Here is a 22,744-nt window from a genome sequence, read left to right on the forward strand (position 1 = left end):
CACATCATTCAGGTCAGTCAGTCAGTCAGTTCAGTTGCTCAGTCGTGTCCAACTCTTTGCGACCCCATGGCAGAAGATTGCCACTTGTTATTTATTTTGCTTTTTAGTTTTAAAATGTGGCTAATATTGCTCGCCAATAAATTTGGCTAAGCACAGGTATCTATGAAGCCCTCTCAGAAGGCTTGGTGCGACCGGGCCTAATTGTTAGGAGGGCAGAGCCAGTCATGTGAAGTGAGCTTCCTCCAGCCTGACTGTGAACCAGCCTCATTTTTATGGGCATCTGAGGCAGTGATCGCCTCGGGGGGTGAGCCCAGGAGGCCTTGTAGCCAGGAAGCGAGAGGTAGGCTGGTTCTGCCATGCGGTGGAGGTGGGGAGGGCGCTTTGCAGCCGGGCAGGAGGCTGAGGTTCCAAGCCCGGAGCAGGAACTTCCCTGGTGGCCAGGTGGCTAAGACTCAGCACTTCCAATGCAGGCGGCCAGGGTTCCACCCCTGGTCAGGGAACTAGATCGCGCATGCCGCAACTAAAGATTTTGCATGCCACAACTAAAGATTCCACACACCGCAACTAAGATCTGGTACAGTCAAATAAATAAAAATTTTAAAAAGCCCAGCCCAGCTATGGAAGCAGGACTAGCTGGGCAAGCCCTCCAAGCCTCTGTTTCCCCACAAGTAAAACGGGCATGAAGGGTTTCAAGAGATCACTGGGAGGTTCTAATAAGTACACGTCCGGAAGCCAGCCAGTGCCTTCCAAATACAGTACTCAGATACCTGAAGCGTAATGTTCCTAAGAAGGAGGCCTATGAAATAAAGCCTGATTTTGAATCCCAGCTCTGCCACTTCCTAGCTGGGTGACTCTGGCCAATTACTGAGCCTCTCTGGGCCTCAGTTTCCTCAGCTGCAAAATGGGGACACCTATAGCACTGTAGCAAGGACTACTAAGTGAGAGGATCTATAGCTGGCACTCTGTCAGTACCTAATACAGCTGCTCTTATTATTGTTTTCATTTCTTCACTTATTTTCTGCCTATCTCCTTCCACGGTCTGGCCTAAAAGACATTTCCTGCTGGTGAATTTCTTCTTATCCTCTGAGGCTTAGTTTAAATATCACCTCTCCCATAAAGTCTTTCCTGATCCTTTTCATAGAAATAATAATTTCCCCCTGTTTGCAGCTGAGACACTTTGTACATCTCCATCATGACTGCTCTCTGAGCCCAGTGCCTACCCTCCTTATAGGAGCCCCTCTTACCTGCATCGCCTTCAGGGTGGGGCCAGGTTTTATCACTGCTGCAAACCTGATACGCAGCTACCCAATCAAGTTGTCCCTTCGTATACAAGAAGGACTGGTTCTAGGATTCCCATAGATACCAAAATCCATGGATGCTCAAGTCCTTTGGTCCCTGATTCGATCCCTGGGTAGGAAAGAACCCTCAGAGAAGGAAATGGCAACCTATTCCAGTATTCTTCTTGCCTGAAAAAAATCCCACGGACAGAGAAACTTGGCTGGCTACAGTCCAAAGGGTCGCAAAGAGCTGGGCTTGACTGAGCGACTAAGTACCCAGCAAAGCACATGGTCAGCCCTCCTCCGTGCAGATGCAGAGCCAGGGCTACAGGCAGCAGCTGTCTGCACTGGTCTGGCCGCCCCCTCCCTGACCACCTGGAGCAGAGGAGACCCCTGGCTGCTCTGCCCTGTTAACTCACTCACACACAGTGGGCACCCGGGGTGGGGAGTTCCAGCCTGGGGCCTAGAGACTACGGCCCAGCACTCAGGAGCTGCTAGGACAATGTGTGCTGGGGAGAGAAGGAAGGGAGCAGTCATGCGGACCTTCTTAGCAGCTTCCGTCTCTGCCTGTCAGCGGTTTAAGCAGGACCAGGTGATGGTGCTGGCCGGGGAGAGGAATGGACTGTCTGTTGGAGGCTTCTGGATCCACATGTGGAAGTGGAAACCACAGACCCAGCAAGGCACACGTGTGTGTGTGTGTGTGCACGCTCAGTTGCTCAGTCTTGTCCGACTCTTTGTGACCCCACGGACTATGACCCTCTAGGCTCCTCTATCCATGGGATTCTCCAGGCAGGAATACTGGAGTGGGTTGCCATCCCCTCGGCCAGGGGAACTTCCCGACCCAGGGATTGAACCCACATCTCCTGTGTCTCCTGCATTGGCAGGCGGATTCTTTACCACTGAGCCCCCTGGGAAGCCCAGGTAGCAAGGTGCATGGGGATGTACATGTCAGGTGAAGTTTCAAAGTTCAGGGCAAGAAAGAGGTTGTCCACTCCACAGGCACCCACTCTGGGAGGATGGGTGGCATGTGTCTACTCTGGAAGGGTGACGCTGGAATCCGGGACAGGGTATCTGAGACAGGCCATGTGGCAGTCAAGCACTGGCCCGGCTTTCTCAGGTGATTAAGCTGCGGCCGTTTTCCTGGGCCTGTGCGGTGAAGGACCTCCCTTCCTCTTCAGGGCTGACTCATCCAGCGCATGACTGTCAGCTCTGTCTAACCAGGAGCACTCTGGGCACCTCCTCAGTTGTGCTGGGATGCATACTGGGCACAGGGGTCACAGAGATGGGTTGGGCTACAGGCCATCCTGGGGAGCCCACTCTCTAGTGGGGAAACTGCCATGGAAACCCAGATTCAATATGGTGCCAAGCAAGCAACAGATGGCTCAGATGGTAAAGAATCTGCCTGCAGAGCACGAGACTGGGGTTCTGTATCTCGGTCAGGAAGATCCTCTGGAGAAGGAAACGGCAACCCACTCCAGTATTCTTGCCTGCAGAATCCCCATGGACAGAGGAGCCTGGCAGGCTACTGTCCATGGGGTCACAAAGAGTTGGACCCAACTGAGCAACTAACACACACATGCTGGGGAGTTCCCCCACACTCTAGTGGGGAAAATGCCATGGAAACCCAGATACAATATGGTGCCATGCAGGCAGCAGCACCGCTCTGCTGTCCTTCCCCAGCGATCCTGCCACGATCCTCCTCTAGGAAGCCTTCCCGCCACCCCCTCCCACATCTCCATGCTCCACTCCCAGGTCACTTATTCTTTCAAGTGTCCTCGGAGCGCCAGCCGGCCCTCCCTAATTCAGTGTAAGGTAAAGAGTAGATCTCGCTGCCAATGAGGACCAAGTTGTCCTAGGAAAAAAAGATGCTGCAATGGGAATTCTTACACCCTCACTGGTTGCTGCAACCTTGAGGCCCCTATTCAAAGCAAGCTACCCTTTTAGATGGGAACAAAGGCTGATTGCAAAGGTAAGTGAGACACATTTAACGACTGTACCAAAGCAATGATGAAAACCCGATCCTTGTTTTATGATTGCTGTGAGTGAGAAAGCTGCCAGCCCCGGGGGTCAGAGTTGGCTGGGGGTCAGGGATGTAGCTGGACTTCACTCAGGAAAGGGAGGAGGAGGAAAGCAGAGCACGCTGTCTGGGAGCAGAGCCAAGAGCCAGGGAGGAAAGCATTGGGAAGAAAATTCATGTCCTCACATCCTGAGTCTCTGAACTTCACGGGATTCTGGCTTGAGTTACTCCCCGCCACCTATTGGATTGCTGGTGGTGGCTCTGTGTGTGAGAGAGTGTGTGTGTGTGTGTGTGTGCATGCGTGCTGGTGGTGGCTCTGTGTGTGTGTGAGTGTGAGTGTGTGTGTGTGTGTGTGTGTGAGTGTGTGTGAAGGAGAGAGAGAGGGAGACAGAGCAGAGAGGGGGAGGGTGGGGAGCTTCAGATTTCATGAAATCCATTTTAATCACCCTCTGCAATCCACAACACTCTGTAATTACAAGGCTCTTATGCTCAAGTACAAAAAAACTCACCAAGAAAGAGACATTAAGCTTGCAAGCGGAAACATGAAAATTCATGAAACGCACAATTAAGGATCCAATGACAATGTTAACTCTCCCCTTTGCCAGCCCAGGCACTGGGGATTACCAACAAAATGGGCAAATCTAAACCCCCAGGCATCTCCTGACCCCCTGGAAACCCGGACCCCACCTGCTCTCTCCCTGGATTCCCATTTGCTATTGTCATGGGCTGTCGGTGGGGGCAGTGGGGGAGGGGGGTGCGGCAGGGGGTGGGCCCAGCTTTAGGAATCTGAGCCCTAGGGGAGAGGGATGGGCAAGCCTAGCTCTAGAGGGCAAGAGCCAAAGACTTGTGTTTGAGAAATGACCCCAGTGCTTGCCGTAGCGTGCAGAATCCCTGAAAGACAGGGCTAGACTTTGATGTTCTTTCCAACTGGTCAAGGGAATTCAAAAGGCCTGGGGGCTGTAGTCACCTCCCATCTGAATGACTCCAGCTCCCAAACTGTCCTTCCACTCTTACCTCTGTAAAATGAAGCGAAGTGAAAGTCGCTCAGTCGTGTCCAACTCTTTGGGATCCCATGTACTACACAGTCCATGGAATTCTCCAGGCCAGAATCCCTTCCTTAATCCAGGGCCTCCTTGGTTCTCTCTTCCAGGACCCTTCAATGCCTCCATCTCAGTCCCTGGCGTCAACTCTGTACCCCCCATCTGCTCTGTGAGCTGGCTTCCAGGCCCATCTCCCCTAAGCATGCATTTAAGAAGTCCCTCTCCTCCTCCACTCTCACATGAACAAAACAAGAAGCCGTAGCTGAACGATGATCCTAATTACATTACACAGAAAACAAAAACAAAAACAAAACCTCAAAAAGAAGGAAATTAACCAAATAGTCACTGGTTACTTTCAGGTTTGGTACCTTCAGGGAAGGAGGGTGCAGGAGGAATAGATGAACAGGGCTTTATTCCTTTTTCACCTGTGCAAATTTTCACCAAGAGTATAGCTTATAGTCGGAGTCGGGGGTGGGTGGGGAAGAACTTAAATGTCACCTGTGTTCAAAATCCTTCTACCATTCCTTCTTTTCTACATGACAAAATGGAAACTCCGAGACTGGTATTTACAACCTTCTAAGACCTGGTCCTCATTGTAGGGCCAGCCACACGGATGTGTGTGACCCGTGTAGTCACACAAAGACCAGCACTTAGGAAAGACCCTTGTGTGCTTGTGAACCTGGGTCTCTTGCATCGCAGGCTCATTTTACCATCTGAGCCACCAGGGAAGCCAAAGAAAGTGTTAGTTGCTCAGTCGTGTTGGATTCTTTGCGACCCATGGACTTTAGCCCGCCAGGCTCCTCTGTCCCTGGAATTCTCCAGACAGGAATACTAGCATCGGTTGCCCTTCCCTTCTCTAGGGGATCTTCCTGACCCAGGGGTTGAACCTGTGTCTCCTGCATCACAGGTGGATTTTTTACCACCTGAGCCACCCAGGTAGCCAAGGAAAGGTCCATGCCTGGTTAAACGCTCTGCTATGGCTATCTCGAAATTCTTAATTTTAAAACAAGGGATCCACATTTTAACTTTGCACTTTCCCCCACAAATTATGGAACAGTGCCTGTTCATCAGAGTATGTTCATCAGGAGGAATCACAGTCTAATTATTCAGGGCAGAAAAATGCAGACAGTCTTTGGACTGTTGTGTCAGGTAAGGGCCTCCAGGCTACGACCAGGGTGGTTATGAGGATGGGACATGTTCAGCTTGGGCAAGTAAGGAGCCAAGGGACACTTAGCTACTGTTTACTGAGCACCTTCAGCTGCCTCTGGGCTCTAGGTACACAGTCATGAGCAAATTAGGCCAAGTCCCCACTCTATCAAGCTTCAGTGGCAGTCAGGGTAAAACAAAAAATAAACAAAAAATCAATTATCTATGTAGGAGAGCTATGAAGAAAACTGAATCAGGATGAGGGAGACAGAAAGGGGCTGGAGGAGTGGGGCATACTGCTATTTGATTCAGGACTTGAAAGTAAGTGAATGAGCACGTGGATGGCAGAAATGTGGGAGATGTTGACACACACACAGAGAAAATCACAGTATACTGTGGGGTTTGCCATGAACAGACACGGTGGGAGCATCCGTGGGGAGCCACCTGCTCAGCCTGGAGTGGGCAGAGGAAGGGGCTGAGGAGTTACTCAACTTCGAATCATCCCCATCTCTTTTGCCTGGCCCTCACACCAGCAGAAATCACATCCTATTGACTATATGTTCATAACTTTCCTTTCATTCCCACTGCCATGGACTAGCTCAGGTCTTCATTTCCCCTGAATCACTGCAGTAAACTAGGTCTTTCATCTCATGCTACACCCTCACATCTCATGCAACCTGGGCAACTGCATCTACTCTTGGGCCTGCGACCTGAGTCTTAGTCTCCAGCCCTGGCCTCTTTCTTGAACTCCAGATCTCAATATCCACTGCCTTTGTTCCTGAGGATTTCTAGTGTCTGAAAGAGAGCAAGGCTTTCCAACTTTCCACCTGGTTTCAGAGGCTGTTTCTACTTGGGCCTTCCAAAGTGCTTGCTCAGGACTCCAGAATCCTGTGAGCAGGGTAAGGAAACTAGGCACAGAAACAGAATCTGGGGAATTTTCTACACCCTGGGGTCAGGATATTAGCCTGACTTTTCCAGAAACATAAATTCATCAGTGTCTCAGTTCAATTAATGAGATCTGAAGATCCTTGGAAAGTATACACAAGACTGAAGTATAAGGCAGAAAGTCAGTATACTGATTGACACTGAGGAACAAAACCATTCACATTAGTTTGATCAAAGCTTTCTATGTAGGAAGCCAAGTTATCTTCTGAAGGTCATTGGATGAACATGGTATATTACAAGTGACATCCCTCACTAGTTCTGTGATGCTCTGGGACAAGGGCCTAACATTCCTTATAAAAAAATCCTCAATCATTATGCCTACTTCATAGATGATGGGCAACAGATGGGCTTCCCAGGTGCTGCTAGTGGTAAAGAACCCACCTGCCAATGTAGGAGACATAGGAGATATGGTTTTGATCCCTGGGTTGGGAAGATCCCTGGTGGGGGGAGGAAATGGCAACCCATTCCAGTATTCTTGCCTGAAGAATCCCATGGACAGAGGAGCCTGGAGGGTTATGGTCCACGAGGTTGTAGAGCTGGACATAACTGAAGCAACTTAGCATGCACGAATGCACATAGATGAAGAAACGGAGACTCAGAGAAGCTAAGTCACTTGCCCGAGTTTGCACAGGCAGTAGGCGGTAGAGCTGGGATTCAAAGTCAGCACCAGAGCCTGCTGTTTAACCACTGACAAAAACCGAATACACGCTATGGCTGTAGAGGAAAGAGTGACAAGCCTTTGTCTAAGTCAAACTGATGCTTAACATAATACCTGTGACAGTGCTCTGCAATACAGTATTACAGCCACGCAGATGGGAAGGATTACTCTTGGAACCACTCTCCCCAAATGAATCTTTATAATCAGGGTTTTACGTTAAATGCACGGTATAAGAGTTGCTTTTCAAAGGACTCCTCCTGTAAAACAAGTAAATGATCTTGTTTCTGAAAATGAATAATCAACTCTGATTTACCTACTACATACTAAATCTGCTGGAGTAAAAATGATATTGTCTGGGGCCAGGGAGACCTTGGGTTCCAACTGTAGATCAGCATTAGCCGTACCGCCTTGAACACCTAAGTCCCCTGGCTTCAGTTTTCCTCATTTGTAAAACAGTGATGATAGTATATACCTCACTGGACTTTTTAGGGGAAGATAGAGGAAATTAGTATAAAATGCTTAGCATGGATTCAGGTATGATACATACAATTTTTATTTAAAAATTTTTTTTTGGCGATCCAATTTACTATCCAGTTCAGCTACTCAATTTACCTCTATCATTCTCATCATCATGATGTTTATATATACTCAATATATATTTGAGCATCCAATTTAGTTATTTGCTTTGCTATGATGATGATGTTGAAAATGCAGCTACTCAGCTTGCTGTCTGATTCAACGCACGCATTTGTAATAAAACTTTACCCTCAATGTTGACTTTGGCAGTAACCACACGCCTGGTGTCCCGCCCACACGGTGCCCACTCCTCTCCTTCATCAGCTCTCCCTCACTCCCTTCATCTCATACTAGATGTGCTGCACGGGAATCAGCATTCCTTTGTCCCTGAGGGGCACACAGCTCTCCTGCTTGGGCTAAGGGAGCAGGTGGCTAGTTTCGAGGCTGATTTAGACTCCACGTGATGTCAGAGAGCCCCAATCTCTGGAAGAGGCCATTCTTTAGGAGTGCTGAGCAAGACTGCCTCTTGCCTAATAGTAGGACAGGTAGGGCTGTCAGGAGCTCGGCTCTGAGCAAAGGGCCAAACGCAACCTTGGCTCAGTCAAGGCTCTGCTTCCTCTCTGGAGGAGATGTCCAGCCAGATTTTGCACTGCCTTAACTGACATCACAGTCCATCAACAAGAGTTAACTTTGTGTACCTTCTCCTTGGAGGATGGGAGCCAACTTCTTCAGCCATCTATAGGTTACTCAGAAGGGTATAGTGAGGCAAGCTTAGCTCTGCTGTGTCTCAGTTTTGAGATCTTAGGTAAGTCATTTTCCCTTTCTAAGCCTCAGTTTCTTCATCTGTAAAGTGGGAACACCCACTTCTCAAGGGTAAACAAGGGTCAAAAACTCATAATTAGCTATCAACAAACATCAGTTCCCTCTTTCCCTTCCTTTCAGACATATCTTTGTAGGGAAACAAAGATCAAAAAGCTCTCAGGGAAGAAAACGTTTGTGAAAGGAATAGGTAAATGATGAAAAGAAAATAAACCTTTTTTTATGCGTGTGCTGTGTGTTAGGCATCGTGTTAGGTTTTTTAACAGATGCTATACTATGCCATTCTCAGAATGACTCCGGAGGGAAGATATTAGCTATATTCTTTTTTAATTGTGGTAAAATATATATAACCTAAAATTCACCATTCTTACCACCAGTAAGTGTATAGTTCAGTGGCATTAAATACATTAATTCATCTCGTTGGGCAGTCATCACCAAGATCCCACTATAGAACTCATTCCGTCTCATGCAAAACTAAAACCCTTGTTCCCATGAACCTCCTTTACTCCTCAAGCCAGCCCCTGGCAACTACCATTTTACTGTCTCTATAATCTGGTAAAGCACTTTACAGTGGAATCCTGTAGTATTTGTCCTTTTGTGACTGATTATTTCACTTAGCCTAATATTTTCAAGGCTCATCCATGTTGTATATGTGTCAGGATGGCCTTCCTGTTTAAAGGCTGACTAACACCCCATCGTGTGTCCATGCCGCATTTTGTTTATGCTTTTATCCACTGGCGGACACTGTGGACACTTGGGTTGCTTCCATCTCTTGGCTATTGAAAATAATGCAGCTATGAACTTGGGCGTCCAACTACCACTTCAAGTCCCTGCCCTCAATTCTTTTATATACCGCAAAGCAGAATTGCTTTTTCACATGGCAATCCTATTTTAAAATTTTTGAGGAATCATCATACTGTTCTCTATAGTGGCTGTACAATTTTGTCTAATCCTTTTTAAGAGATGATGCATCTTAGGTTAAGAGCTGAGCAACAGGCCTGAGGCCACAGCTTCGGAAGGGAGAGTCTGATGCCAGTCTGGGTCCAGGGTGGCCTCATTTTACAGAGCAACAGTTCCTGAGGCCAGGGCTCAGCTAGAAGTATCAGAATCATCCAGTGTACTTGTTAAACATATAGATGCCTGGGTCTCTAGGCCTCAAGAAATAGAACCTCTAGGGATAGGGCCCAGGAATCTGTATTTTCAAAATAACAAAAATCAAACAACAAAGAAAGAAACCAACTCTCTTTGTTTCTGGTAGGCAGCCAGGTTTAGATAACCACTGTTCACTCTTGGGGTGGTGGTTTAGTCACTAAGTTGTGTCTGACTCTTGAGACCTCATGGACTATAGCCTGCCAGGCTCCTCTGTCCTTGGGATTTTCCAGGCAAGACTGCTGGAGTGGGTTGCCATTCCCTTCTCCAGGGGATCTTCCCAACCCAGCGGTCAAACCCTCGTCTCTTGCATTGCAGGCAGATTCTTTACCAACTGAGTCATGAGTGAAGCCCACTATAGGGATAACAGTCACTATTGTCGTCCTTGTCATTATCCAGATGTCCTTGTAACCCTGCCTTACCCAGATCAGCTTACCGATTTGCCAACATCTGGAAACAGTGGGGAATGTAAGGGTTACCAGGAAATCTCAACCCTGGGTTTGTTCTCCAGCAAGTGCTGGCTTTCAAAGGGCGACACATTTAGTGCTCTAATCAACAAGGCATCAGCCAGGCGCCTGCCCGGGCCTTTCTTCGATTCCTGACTAGCACTCATTAAGCAGCTCAGGCCCATGTGTTCCTAAGCGTGTGTGCAGAGGCAGGCTGTTGGCATTTTAATCTTATTAGTGAATTGAAGCCCTAAGAGGCTGTAGCCACAGCAGCCCTTGTGCCGATGCAGTGAAATTCTTCACACCCTGAGACTGACTCCCTGTCCCTCTGCCATCTCCCACCCATCCTCTCCAGCTCTGGCCCTCCCCTGGGCATGGAGCAAAAGACTCCAGGAAACCAGACCTTGATGATTCCCAGGGTGCTGGCTGCAGATAGCTGGATGATCAGCTCAGGTAACTGTGCTGCCTGTATCCCAGAACAGATACTGAGTTGTCTACCCTGGCCTGACTTGTGGAGTTGGCACCAGGCCATAAGCATGGCTCCCTGGATTCAACTGTCTGTGTCCCCTCCCCCATTAACACTCCTGAGAAAAGCCAGAGTAGGCTGTGGGGCCTTGGGAAAGAAACATCTAGAGGCAGTCTTGCCAGCACAAAGCCCTCATTGTTGGAGGAGGAAGGCTTGGGAGAGGCAGAGGGGGTGCTTATCTTTTGTCAGGGCCAGGGAGCTGAAAGGATTCCAGTGAAAAATGACCCTATAAACTAAAAAAGAGGGGAATATGCAAACTATGATTATCTTCTTCCTTGGGACAGAAATAGCTTGGGTTTTCTCTGAAAATATTCATAGACGCATACCCACATGAACACAAATACACATTTATTATTCTGCTCAAAGTAAATCGAGAGGCAAATGGAAAACAGAGTCACCCATCCATCCATCCATCCCTTCAGTCACTTGTTCATTCAAACATTAACTTTGTGCCATGAGCTATGCTGGAGGAGACCACAATGATCCTAGATCAGAAGTTTTTAATTGAAGGCATGTTGTTCCTGCAACAACCTAGGAACCTGTATATTGCCTCACCAAGGATTGTCTGCAACGGAATTGATGTTTTGCACAATATATGTGGGGGTGTTATGAGGAATATACATTGTGTTCGAACATTACTGAATCCAAAGCAGTTATCTGTCACTAGTTTTCTCGGCCAATGAAAGCTAAAAGTGTGACTTCTAACCACTGGACATGGTGTAGACAGACAAAAGTGCAGAATCATAGTGTATGGTTCCATGAATGGAGGCAATCACAGCCACCACCACAACGGCAAACTAAACTAGGAACGACGGAAGTGCCTTACGTTTTAGTACCCACAATAAATCTGTGAGATAGACGTTATCACTACCTCATTTTGCAGGTGATAAAGCTGACCATGAGAGCCTTCATAACCCGTCCAAGTTCACACAGCAGTAAGAGCGGATCTGGGAAAGTGGAGGAGGAAACTCAGCATTTTGAACACATCTTGCCATGGTGGGCAAGGGCATCTTGTCCAAACACACTCATTGTAAAGATGGATGAGGAAGCTGAGACTTAGAGAATTCACGTGACAAGTCCAAAGGGAGTCACATGGTGAGTTCCTGAGGCAGCCCGGGGTAAGCTCTCGGCTTTTTCATCTTCCATTCTGTTTCACTGTTGTTTAAATAAACCAGACTTTACCTCCACGTTAAAGGCAAAATAACCTGGGCAGGAGGACAAAGTAAAGGAAAGTGTTCATTGTAAAACACATATTATCTTCTTGTACAGTCTGGAGCAGTTTTACTTTCCTGGGTTGCCACTTTGTCCTGGACGTCCCTGGGAGAAACTCCTAACACAGGGGAAGTAAGACTCAGGTGTGGTGAAGGTATCAAGGACTCAGAGATTCCCAGCTCAAGTCACTTTATTTCAGGCACAAAGGACCATTTGGTGGAGCAACCCAGCTCTCCCCTGGCTTTCACAGCATCCATTTCTCTCTGCCTAGCATCTTAGAGCCCACACAGCCAGGAAACCCTAGGAATGCAGGTTCTGTCCCTCTAAGCAAGCGGTGCCCAGTGAAATCCCAACAATCTGTCTCTGGCCATGTGCTGTGCCAGCCGGAGAGGCTGGCTTGGGAAGCCACTGTTTCCTGGATGACGGATCTTGGAGAGGCAGCAGGTGGCAGTGGAAAGAGTTTGGAGTCTGACCATGCTAGAATAGGAATTCTGGACCCACTAAGCACGTGTGATCGTGAACAAGTTTCCTAACTGCTCTGGGCACCTGTTTCTGGATCTCTGAAATGAGGATAACACCTTCTTTGTTTATAAGCAAAAGTGTAAAAGTGTTAGTCGCTCAGTCGTGTCTGACTATTTGCCATGCCGTGGACTGCAGCCCACCAGCCTCCTCTGTCGTGGGATTCTCTAGGCAAGAATACTGGAGTGGGTTGCCATTTCCTTTTCCAGGGGATCTTCCCAATCCAGGGATCAAATCTGGGTCTCCTGCACTGCATCTAGATTCTTCACCATCTAAGCCACCAGGGAAGCTCTGTTTATGAGTGAACATATTCAAAATACTTGGTACCTTCTTGCTCTGAAAAACGAGCATATATGAACAGATCAGCGTTTTCAAAAACGTGCAGCACAGAAGAACCACCTTACTTGCTCTAAAGAAAATCTAAAATTAAGACTCATGTCTAAAGGAGATAAAGGGTTGCTTCCGGGTTGGTGAGGAGTTGGGGGCTCAGGGTCCTGCCTGTTTTGCCTCTTTCCCTCCCAGCGTGGCCTTGGGGTTCCTCTAGGGAATTTGACTAGTTGGTCACTAGGCTCCTTTTAACTGTAATTAAGTGAAAGGAAGGAAAGAAGAAAAAAATAGAAGGGCGGGAGAAAGGAAAAGCACAGTCTTGTCTGTTGCTACCTGGGCGGAGAGTTATATTTGTTGAGCACTATTAAGAAGATGAACTTGATCTCTAGTCTTATGGTTCAGCAGAGAAGCCAGACCAGGAACAGGTAATTTAAAGATTGAGAGGCGATTGAAAAAGAATTGGGGTGGGGCAGTCTCACTGGGAGTGCAAAGCAGGGGTCTGATGTAGCTCAGCCATCAGGGAAGCTGGGTCCTGGAAGATGGGGGATACGGCAGCTTGGACTAGCTGGCAGGGGGCAGTGCAAGAGAGAAGGGATTGGACTGGGAGGTTCTGGATACGGCACCATTAAGACTTGATGACCGACTGGACAAAAGCCATGAAAGGGAGCATGCTCTCAAGGATGACCCCCAGTCTCCGGGCTGTACATAAGGTGTGATACTGAAACTAGCAGTGTAAAGCACAAGACTCCACCAGTATCTTTGTCCACACTACCCAGGATCCAGCATGGACCCCAAGCCCACTGCTCATACAACTGCCCATCCTTTCCCGGGGAGACAAAGGCCAGAGGGACCATGCCAGCACACCCCACGGAAAGCGTTTAAGATCAGGAGAACTCGACAAGGCCTACAAAACACCTGTAGGCAGAGCTATTCTGGGAAGTACAGCAACTGCTTGCAGAAAATTAATAATACATGAGCTGAACTCCTTCTGAAATATTTACCCAGCCCGAATGGTTGCAGGCTAATAACCAGGAGTGGAACCCAAGCCTTCCCCCAAACAGCTCCGACTACCGAAAATGAAGAAGCGTCAGCCTGGCCCTTCCTGATGCTCGTGGAAAGAAAACAAATGTGCAGGTTGCCTCACTCAGAAACATAAGGACCACAGGCTGCTGGGAAATGCTGGGGAAGAGAACTCAGACAGAGGCCTGGGAGGTAAATGATAGGAAGCAGCCCACACAGGAGGACTGCTAGTGGTGATGGGGTGCTTATTGCATGTCCCTGTCTAAAGGCCACCCTATAGGACCCCTATGAAGCTGAACATTACTTTTAGGCCATTTTATAGATGAAGGTGATGAGACAAAAAAAGGTTATGTCAAGTTGCCTAAGGAACCAGTGAGGAAGTGATGGAGCCGGAATTCGAGGCAGTCTGGCCCCAGAGTACGTGACCTTAAGCCACTTTGCCTTCGCTGCCTCCTGTTGCCTTTTCCAAAACAGTCAAGAGAGAGGTGCAAGTGTGAGGAAAGAGACTGTGCATCCAACTGCCAAAGCCACATTTGCACAGCTCCAGTGCTGCGTGGACTTTCTGCCTCCAACGTCTGCGGGGGAAGCTGCACGCTTTTCACCAGAGCTGTTCATTCCTTTCTTTTTGGCTGTGCTGGGTCTTCACAGCTGCCCGCAGGCTCTCTCCAGTTGCAGTGGGGTGGGGGCTACGCTCTAGTTGCAGTACATAAGGCTTCTTATTGTGGAAGCTTCTCTTGTTGCGGAGCACAGGCTCTATGCAACGTGCGCCTCAGTAGCTGCGGTGTGCAGGCTTAGGTGCTCTATGGCAAGTGGGATCTTCCCGGACCAGGGATGGAACCTTAGTCTCCTGCACTGGCAGGCAGATTCCCAACCACTAGACACCAGGGAAGTCCCCTTTCATTTACTAATTATTTACCGAGCATCTGCTGGGGCCCAGACCCCAGGCTGGGTTCAGATTGGGCCTTCTGCAGTGTACACCATATCTACCTCTTCCAGGAAGCTCTCTGTGTCTGCACCCAGGCAGAGCCCATTTCTCCTTCCTCGGAGCTCCCCACCAGCCTTCAGGCCATTCTTTAGGATAGACTTTCCCCCAAATCAGTTTGGAAACACAGAGGGATTTGAATAGACATGCAAAAGATGTTTTGGAGCAAGTAAGTTTGGGAAACATTAGGAGGGCATCCTTCCTGCGGGACCTCTCAGAGCGCTTAGAGTAGCAGAGGCAGTGACGACTCCCAGGAATGGGTCAGTGTACAGTACTTTTCAGACTGTTCAACATGGAAAACTTTTTTTTTTCCAAACAACATTTTGCAGGGCTGATGTATCATAAAACACTGTTTGGGATATTCTGCCCTAGAATAATAATACCATGTCGAATCTGTGTTTGGGTTTGACCTGTCAAGCCACAGGCAGGACAGTGAGGCTGGGAACTCTTTCTTTCTCATCTCTCCAGCTTCTACCATTAGCCAGGCCTGGATCAGAAGTGTGCTCAGAAAAGGTTTTTTTTTTTTTTTTTTTTTGCAAATAGCAAGTGCTCAGAAAGTGGTTTTTTTTTTTTTTTTTTTGCAAATGGCACAAGTGAATGCTGTGAAACAAAGTTCTGGGACTGCATCAACATTCATACCTGTGTCTGCCTACATCTCTGAGTCCATTTCCAAGGCTGCAGGCATGTCTTGCCTGTATGAATCTCAGGCAGTGTTTCCTTTTCTTCCCAGACATGCCCAGTCAGGGCACTGAGCCCCCACCCCCTGTCTTCCAGACCCCTATCTTCAGTACACATTTCTTCAACCCTGACTCTATGGAACCCACTGGGACTTTCCAGAATGCAAGATGGCTTCTCTCAAATGAGGTTCTCACCCACTGGCCAGCCCTGAGAAATCTTGCCTGGGCAGTTTCCCTTGCTTCGATCCTTAGCTCAAACCTCTTGGCTTCCCTGAAATCATCTCTGAGGCCCCCTCCGGCACCCCATCTCCAGGATTCAGCTAGACGCCGGTCCTGGGGTGGCCAGGGCTGCTGTACCCTACACTGTGCCCGTTTCCCTGTTTGTGGGGGGCTGTGTGTCCTGAAGATGCCGCGGTGTTTTGTGCTGAGCATCACAGGCAAGAGTGGGAAAGCCCCTGATGTTATATGACCCTCCTACTGCAGACGGTTCTAGGCCCTGTGCAAGGTTCACCCCGAGCCTTTTAAAACCCGCACGGCGCTCTCCTCCTCTGCGAAGCCCTGCCTGGCAAGGACAGGGCCACCCTGCTCCTCGCATGCCCTCAGGGGCCGGCTGCCCCCTGACCCCTCACAGGAGAGGTCTGCGGGCTGGACTCACCATTCTGTAACAAGAGCACAAAGCCAGGACTGACTCAGAGCTTTGTTGAATCGTATGCTCCCTGTGTATTCTCTTCACAGTTTTCTAACTTCCACAGGCGTGAGCTCGCTTTGGCACGGCAGTTGTTTTACACAAGTGAAAGCATGACTGAGCGCGGCGGTGTTTCCGGGGCTCTGAGGGGGGCAGCTCGGGCAGGAGAGGCAGGAAGGAGCGGGGAGGGCGTGTGGGGAGCTGGAGCCGGGCCCCTGCCCGTCTGTGGTGGGAAAACAGCCGCTCCCCCTGGACTGAAAGCACAGGGCTGCCCCCAGAGACTGCGGCGCCAGACGGAGCCGAACGCACCCCCCACCCCGCGACTGGCAGTGGAACCCGGAGAAGCGGCATGCGGAGGAGTCCTGGAGTCAGTGTTCTTCCCCGCCCTGCTCTCCTCCCAGCTCTCTCTTAATCCCCTCGTCTCTGGGCCTTAGACTCTTCATCTCAAAAAGGAGCGGGTTCGACGCCGTCAGTGGCTCTCCGGTTTTTGTTCTGTGACTGACTCACAGGAAGGAGTATATTGAACATCTCAGCTCAGCCTAGATGCACATGTAACCTGAGTTTCACTTAACAGTGCTTGCCCTTACTACCTGCTGTGTTCTCTAGTCCTCTTTATTCATTTATAATTTATTATAATTTATACATTCATTTTATAAACTGTTATTGAAGCACAATGTGAGTACTGTATATATATATATGTATATATATGTACATATATATACATATATATATATACACAATGTATGTGTCATAGATAAAGAGCTGGATAAGCTCTCACAAATTGAAAACACCCATGTATTCAGCTCTCAGATTAAAGACAGACTATTATCAACACTTTGAAAGCCCCCCTGTGCTTGACCCATTTTCTAGCCCCTCCCCCAAGGATCCTGATTTCTAACAATATAGATTAGTTTTGTCTGTTTTTATACTTAAGATGAGGAGAAGGAAATGGCAACCCACTCCAGTACTCTTGTCTGGAAAATCCCATGGACGGAGAAGCCTGGTAGGCTACAGTCCATGGGGTCGCGAAGAGTCCAACACAACTGAGTGACTTCACTTTCACTTTCCACTTTCATGCACTGGAGAAGGAAACGGCAACCCACTCCAGTGTTCTTGTCTGGAGAATCCCAGGGAAGGGGGAGCCTGGTGGGCTGCCGTCTATGGGGTCGCACAGAGTCAGACACGACTGAAGCGACTTAGCAGCAGCAGCATCCTTAAGATGAATGTTGTCACAAAGTTTCTTTGCACCTGGCTTTTTATTTCAACATTATACTTGTGAGGGCCGTTGATACAGCAGGGGACAGCATTCCATTGTGTGGCTGTTCCACCGTTTATCCATGCTGCTGCTGCTGGTCATGTTTTTGGGTGGACAGGTGTGTGCATGTCCCATGTGTGCATCTAAGGATGGAATGGCTAGCATGCATACGCTCTGCTTTAGTTGACACCACCAGGCTGTTTTCCAAAGTCATCATACCAGTCATACCAATACTCTCCCATCAGCCATACATGAGGGTGCTAGTTGCTTCGTGCACGCATGCTCATGTCCGACTCTTTGCAACCCCATGGACTGCAGCCTGCCAGGCTCCTCTCTCTCTGTCCCTGGAACTTTCCAGCAAGAATACTAGAGTGGATTGATATTTCCTCCTCCAAGGGCTCTTCTGGACTCAGGGATCGAACTTGTGTCTCCTGCATTGCAGGCAAATTCTTCACTGCCTAGTTGCTTCACATCTTTGCCAATGTGAGATACTGTCTATCTTTTTCATTTTAGCCCCTCTCATGGGTGTATAGTGGCATTTCATTGCTGGTTTAATCTGTAATTTCCTGGTAACTGATAATGCTTTCATATGCTTATTGCCTATTTGGATATCCTCCTTTGTGAAGTGTCTGATGTATCTTTTGCTTATTTTTCTATTAGGTTGCTTGTCTTTTCCTTACTTATTTGTTTGAGTTTCCTCTTTTTTCTACTACACAGTTGACCCTTGAACAACATGGGTTTAGATGGCGTAGGTCCACTTAGATACAGATTTTTTTCAACAGCAAATGCTACAGTGCTATACAGACAATGGTTGATTGAACCTACAGATGCAGAGCCTGGGATACTGACAAACCATGTAAATGGGGGGGCCACGCTAAATTATACTGGAATTTTCAACTGTGCAGAGGGTCAGTGCCCCGATCCCTGCATTGTTCCAAGGTCAAATGTATATACTTTGGACATGAGACCTATGTTGAATACACATAATGTAAATATCTTCACCCACTCTATGGGTTACTGGATCACTTTGTTTCACTTTAATGCACGATGATCTTGAACCACCAAATTAAATTCATGACCCACTAATGGGTCACAACCCATAATTTGAAAAACACTGCAACACACGATAATGCAGTTTTCCTTGGATCTAGAAACCCGGAAAGGGACACCTCTGGCCAGTGGCTGCCACTGCAGTGTGAGCCTGGGGCAGGACCTGGTGTGAAGAGCCGGCAGGTGTCTGGAGAGCAAAGGCCACGCTATCAGCTATCATAATTTCCAAATTTAAACAGCAACCTTGTTCTACACCTCCAATGACAACACAGTTCTCAGTCCTCCTGAATTTAAGAGTCACCAGCCCCACAGCCCAGACTGAGGCAGGGGACTCAGAAGGGTGGTGTGGGAACACCTCTGGAATGAGCGCTTGCAGAGGGCGAAGAGTGTGCTCACTCACGTGGGTTTTCCATCCTCCAAGGTGCCCAGGCCCTCGGGGGAGGGTCTGGTGGAATCTAAGATGCCTTTGGAGGTTCCTTTCAGCCAACAGGTCAAGAGCACTTTCCCTAAACTCTGATAAATTCCGTTAACCATGCAAGAAGGGCACACACACTTTCCGGGTGCCTTCTTCATGTGAAGGGTAGCTTCTACGCAGTTCCCTCCCTCAGAGTAGCCTGGCCTATAAACTCTCTAGGCTCCATGAAGACAGAGGCTGGCACATTCATGGACACATTCGTGGCCAAGGGCACACAGTTAGAGAGCAAAGCTGACCAGCCCTGCAGCCTGTGTTTCATTCTTATGTCATACTCTTTCTGGGCTGCCAGTCACCATGGAGAGTGCTGACACACCCAAAGGGGCTCTCACACGTGCACACAAACTCACACTTGTGAGCAGACACACACAGACATATGCATGCATGTACACACATGCTGTCCTGCTCAGGAATCTGTGGGCTGGACCCTCCTGCTTCATTACATGTGGAGTTTCCCCCCCTCTCCTGATGTCTAAAGTAGGGAACCATCTCACAATACATGAATAATACAAACATACCTAGATGCGGAGGGTACTTTACAATGTGTATATCTGTGTTCACAGCTAATCCCTCATCTCAACCTCACAACCAGCCTTCTGAACTTACACAAATACATGATGATTCTCCAGCCCCTGGGTCTACTGGGGGTCCAAGGACCTTCCTTCTGGGGATACTAATCCCAAGTATCCATGACTAGGGCTGTGCCAGCTGCCAGAGGTTGGTAAAAATTTGCAGCTCCTCAGATCCTCTCTACAAGTTTCCCATTTAATTGTATATTCCGCAGCAACCAATCTTTCCTTGTCTGATTCTGAGCAGAGTTTTAATTTCATGAACTTTCCAAAGTTGGTCTTGTGTTTGCATGAGAGTTTACGGGATGTGGCCACTCTTCCCCCATCCCTAACAAGCACGCCCACAGATTCACGCTTCTCTCTTGTTAGCGTCTTTGCCACCTGCTGTCTTCTCCTCCAGCTGGAGGTAAGGCGCACCATCACCACTTATGCGACTACTAGGAGTTTACTGAACACTTCCTACGCACCAGGTACCAAGCGCTTTATGTGCATTATCCTAGCACACCTCACATGAATCCTTTGCCATATGTATTAATAACCGTCCTTCATAAATGAGGAAACAGATGCTCAGAGAGAAATGACAGCCTAGGACCCCATGGTCAGCAAGTGACTGGACTGGGACTGTACCCATATACCTGGGCTATCTGATAAAATACTTGCTTATCACAGTATTTTTTTTTTTTTTTTTTTACTGATCCCAAAGTCCTGGCCCATTCCAGTGCCTGGGACAGAGAGAAGCCACAACTTCTTTACTCTGAGTCAGCAAAACTATCGACATGGAAGGAGACAGCATCTTAGGACCATCTTGTCCTACCCTCCTGTTTTCTTCAAGCTCAGAGAGATGAAGGGACTTTCTCAAAAGCATCATCTCAGCAGAACTGGGACTGGAACCCAGGTGTGGTTCCTTGAGTTTATCTTCCTCTGATTCTCACGGATCTCACGGAATAAAAGACGCTGGTAGAGCACTGTCTGTATTCCAGGCCATCGGCCCCCAACTTTTTGGCACCAAGGACCAATTTTGTGGATGACAGATTTCCACGGACTGGGGGTGAGGGGGTGGTTTTAGGATGATTCAGGTGCATAACATTTATTGAGCACTTTATTTCTATTCTAATGCTGCCTCTGATCTAATAAGAGGAATCAGTCCACAGCCCAGAGGTTGGGGACCCCTGTTCTAGGCAATGCTTTTATTCAAGGAGGCATTAACAGTGTTGGAAAGAAGGTGACCAGGGAAGAAGCTGCTCTTAAAACCAAATTATAAAGCATTATTGGAGGGACAAAAAATACGAAAAGATCTCAAGGAAGGGTATGATTTTTGTCCTCATCCATTTTTAGGACTGTCTGGTGAAAAACAGGCTTGGCAAGATGTGAGGAGCAATGGATCTAGTGGATACTAAATCCAGATTTTTTTGAATAAAAATTCCAAATGGGGGAGATAACCACTTCCTCATTAGTCCTGGAGCTTTCCAAGCATAGGCCAAATCTATCTATCTATCTATATCCATCCATCTATCCATCCATCTCTCTCTCTCTCTCTCTCTCAAAGATCCACACCTCTAAGACCCTCTCATCTCTAAAATTTCACAAGCCTTTGAAAAGTACTAAAATCATACAGGGAAGCCACGCAGTAATTCTGTACTCTCTGCTCATTGTTTTTAGGTTAAAAAAAAAGTCTCTTATAATATAAATGGATATAAAGTCTACCTATTAACACATATTTAAGAGGGAGAGTAAAAAAGCACCCATATCATTAACTTAAATCATGAATACTCTCTGAAGTGTAAAAAAAAAATCAACTCACTTTTCTTTAAATCTTCTTAAAAGGGTCTAAGAATAGTCCTTCAAATAATCCTTGAAGTATGCAATTTTAATTTGGACACATGGTAATTTCAGTCTACCTGTTGAAAGAGACAAGAGAGAAATCAGTCATTTCTGACGAGGCTGCTGTTCTGACAAGCAGCCGCTGAGGTTCAGGCAGCTGGAGGGGGGCAGGGACGGGGTTCGGGGTGGGCAGCAGCAGTAGCTTTGGCCCAACACTCAGAGGACAGGCGACTGGGACAGGGATTCCAGTGCCTGGCACATAGCAAACGCTCAATAAATATTTAATCAATGAGTGAAGAAAAGGATGGATGAGTAAGTGAGCATGATTTATCATCAACCTGTGGATACAGGGAGTTACCCTATAGGCTCAGGTCTCGGACTCTTAGGGAGAAACCTAATTTCCAGGCACTGGGCATACTATCGAGAATGATGCAGAGAAAGGCTCATGCTATTAGTGGAGAGAGTGGGGGTTTTAGAAGCAGCCATATGTGTTTGAATCCAGGCTCTACCACTTATAACTGTACAGTCCTGGGCTATCTTATTTATTGATGTTTACTGCATGCATGCATGTGTGCTAAGTTGTTTCAGTCACGTCTGAGTCTTTGCAACCCACCAGGCTCCTCTGTCCACGAGGATTCTCCAGGCAAGAACACTGGAGTGGGTTGCCATGGCCTCCTCCAGGAGATCTTCCAGACCCAGGGATCTAATCTGCATCTCTTACATTGGCAGGTGGGTTCTTTACCACTAGTGCCACCTGGGAAGTCCATCTATGTTTACTACTGTTATTAAATTTGATACTTAGCCCATTTGTCAATTTTCAGTGCTTCTTCTTTCTGAATACAAGCATTTAAGTTCATACATTTCCTTTAAGTACTGTCTTAGCTATAATTCCACTTAAAATTTTTTTTCTTTTGTATTGGGGTATAGCCAATTAATAATGTTGTTCGTGATAGTTTCAGGAGAACAGGGAAGGGACTCAGCCATACATACACATGTATCCATTCTCCCGCAACTCCCCTCCTATGCAAGCTGCCACATTAACAATAAGCAGAGTTTCATGTGCTACATAGTAGGTCTTATACAGTTAGCTATCCATTTTAAATATAGCAGTGTGTACATGTTATATCTGATATTTCTCTTATCATTTATAAGCATTTTATAATTCATATTATCCTTTCTTTTTTGACTCATGAGTTAGTTAGAAGTGTTTCTGTGAATCTCTCTCAATGTATTTTTTTTCCCCCAAACTATTTATCCCCTGCCCAACGCATCTTTTAAAACTCATCTTTCTGTTATTGATTTCTAGCTTAATTGTCCTGTGGTGGGGGAATGTGGTTTGCAGGATACTGATTCCTTGAAATTTACTGAGATGCATTTTATAGCCCAAGATGTAGTCAATTGTTGTGAATGTTTCATGTGTGCTTAGAAAGAACACATTCTTTAGTTATTCTCTAGTTATTAGGTGCAATCTCCGGCTAGTATTTTGAAAACCTCCGTGCCCCTCCCATTTCCTTATCTGTAAAAAGGTACCCAAGCAATACACATTAGTTCCCTCCTGCCATTTAGAATTACACTTCCTGATGAAGAGGTTGTGCAGACAGAAACAGAGAGAGTAC

The 22,744-nt window shown here is 47.5% G+C and overlaps 1 protein-coding gene across 10 annotated transcripts in view; it reads right to left on the reverse strand.

The window, feature by feature from the left end:
• Positions 1 to 22,744, reverse strand: part of TENM4 (teneurin transmembrane protein 4) — an 826,321-nt gene that overhangs the window by 472,748 nt on the left and 330,829 nt on the right. For 4 of the 10 annotated variants that reach the window (XM_043875688.1, XM_043875678.1, XM_043875698.1 and 1 more), the window contains one exon: positions 21,109 to 21,205. The exons of the other annotated variants lie outside the window; for them this stretch is intronic. The gene's annotated coding sequence lies outside the window, so the exon portion shown is untranslated. The remainder of the gene's footprint in view (positions 1 to 21,108; positions 21,206 to 22,744) is intronic. 10 annotated transcript variants of the gene reach the window in all.

Source organism: Cervus elaphus, chromosome 2 (genome assembly GCF_910594005.1).
Source record: "Cervus elaphus chromosome 2, mCerEla1.1, whole genome shotgun sequence".
In the NCBI taxonomy this organism is placed as follows: domain Eukaryota; kingdom Metazoa; phylum Chordata; class Mammalia; order Artiodactyla; family Cervidae; genus Cervus; species Cervus elaphus.